Raw genomic sequence first — 2,608 nt, forward strand, 5'->3', positions numbered from 1 at the left:
GACGGGGCACATGCTGGCCCCAGCGCAGGGTTAAAGGAAAACAAGGCATCCCCCAACTTCCAAGCCTCCATTTCCTCCTCTGTAACACCTGGGGGTTACAAGGAGGCCTCTGAGCTCTGACCTGGGGCTGCAAGGCCCACAGCTGGTGTGGAGCGGGGAAGCAGGTGGCGAGGCCCCCGCCTCTGAGAGAACAATGCCAGCTGTGGGCCAGATGGCGGCCAGACCTGTGGACGCTGTCTGCTGTGTCCCGCTTCCAAGCTCTGCCAGACCACGGGTCAGCATTATTGGAGGAGGGTATGCAGTAACCTTCGTGGGCCCTCCTGGTCCCCTAACCTTCCTGTGTCCCATCCCAGATATGACAGCCGCCAATCAGGCTTCAGTCTAAAACCCTGGGGGAGGTCCCCTGCCTCGCTCTGCCTCACCCTCACATCCCATCTGCTGCATCTCCTGTTGGCTTCACCTGCAAAGTACATCCCAGCTAAGACCACCCCCCCACCTCTCCCTGGCCACTACCTTGGGATGAGCCCCATCACTTGGCCTGAATATTTGCCTCCTAAGTAACATCCCTAATTCAAGATATTACCCCTGACTGTTGGTGTTGGTTACACCCCTCTGCTCACAAGCTCCCCCACACTCCTCATTTCATGCAGGGGAAATGCTTCCATGGTGGCCCACAAGGTCCTCTGTGACCTGGAGCACACCACTCATCCCTACCCACCCCATCTTCTCCCCTTTCCCTCTCCCTCAATTTTCCCCTGCTAGGCAACACTCCAGGCATGATCCTGCCTCAGGGCCTTCGCACAGGCTGTCCCGTGCCACGTGATCTTGGAATACCTAGTAGGTCCCCTGAACCATGCGTCTGCAGCATGCTACATGTAAGCACACAGCCAGGGGCCCAGAGAACCTCTCCTTGCTTATCTTCAGCCGTATGTCTGTGTGTCTGACATGTGGGGCGAATCTTGGTGTTTATGAAGTGTGAGTGCATATGGATGCCATTGACTGCAGCTGTATGTGTGGCAGGCATGTGAGCTGTAGGTCTCTGCTGAGCGGAGTTTGATGCCTGCATATGGTTCATTTGGAACAAAGGCTCAAGTGCCAACCTCGGGTGGGCAAGGGTGTGTGTGCAGAGCTTGCCAGAACTTGAGCTGCTCATGCATGCACAATTCAGCATTTATAGAGTGCTTATTGTGTGCTGGAGAAGTCAGCGGGACCCCTCAGCACCTGATATCTGTCAACTTGCACGATGTCAACTCCTGAGCATTTAACGCAAGCAACTGAGTATCTACTGTGTACCCACCTGATCCTTGGAGGCAGATGGATCAGTTGAGTCTGGTTCTAGCTGCAGGAGCCCACCCAGGCAGCCTCCTTGCTTCCTCCTTGCCCCATGCATGTCTACTCCTCTCTCCTAGCACTGATTGCAGGGAAAACTCTGAGCTTCATTTGGACACCTGGACCCTGCTCGAGGCTGTACGAAGGGAGGGTTTTCCAACTCAGAAGGTGTAAGTATAAATGGGCACAAGGCTGGAGAGAGGATCCTGGGGTGGGGGTTGGGAAATGTCCTTGAAAGGCTCTGGAAACTTTACAAAGCACTTGCTTGCCCTGGGCTCCATGGGGTCCAGAGTGGGGAGCAATGAAAGAAGGGAGGGGAGGAAAAAAGAAGGAGGGAGAACAAAGAGAAAAAGGAAGGATATAGATGCACAAACTTAAGCATTGGCTGAAGATTGGGTAATTGGGGAACTGGAATTTGGGGGGTTCAAGGCCGTTGGGTCTGGTGGAGTGGGCTTTGGGGGTGTAAGTATGGGTATGAAGGGCCTGTGGGCAAGAATTTGGGGGAGTGGGAGTTATGGTTGGAGTAGAGGATGGGGGAGATAATCTGAGGGGAGGGGTTTGGGGGTGTGAAAACCAGAATTGTAGGTGAAGCAGGAGGCTTGGGGATCTGAGGGCAGATGACTAGGGTCTGAAGGTGGAGGTTTTTGGGTTTGAGGGTGGAGGTTCTGGGAGGGTGGGTCAGGGGAGGGTTGGGACCCAAAGCCTGATTGGAAGTCTGAGGCCTGAGCAAGGAATGAATTCCCACATCTGAGGGAGGTTTTGGGGAGTGAATGGTCGTGGAGGGGAAGGGAAAGTTATCAGAGCTCTCGGATCCGTTTCTTCTTGTTCCTCCCATCTCGGCCTTGCCCCTCCCCCTTCGTAGAACAGACTCCTCCCCAGACCTGCGGCACTTCACCTTCGAGCCGGCCCTTACTTTCTGAGCCCCGTCCCAGGTCCCATCAACCCCTTACAACTCGCCTTTGCCCCGCCCCTGCCCGGAGTGGGCCCCGCCACCTAGATAACGCCCCGCCCCTCATCACAGACTCCGCCCTCCATCCAGGCCCCACCCTCTCCCTCAATTGAGCGGGCCCCTGCCTTCACAGCTCCCGCCCATCCGCAGACTCCACCCTTCTCCGCCCAGCTCCACCCTCGTTAGGCCAAGCCCCATCCCGCGCCCAGGGCCCCGCCCCCTGCAGAGCCGACCCGGTGCCGCCCCGCCCCCTCCGCGTCTCTGTCTCCCGGGCCGGCGCGCGCGGCTCCCGTCACTTGAACGCGCGGCGGTGGCGGCGGCGGCGGCGGC

This window comes from Lontra canadensis, unplaced genomic scaffold (assembly GCF_010015895.1).
Source record: "Lontra canadensis isolate GAN:19392208 unplaced genomic scaffold, GSC_riverotter_1.0 scaffold35, whole genome shotgun sequence".
Taxonomy (NCBI): domain Eukaryota; kingdom Metazoa; phylum Chordata; class Mammalia; order Carnivora; family Mustelidae; genus Lontra; species Lontra canadensis.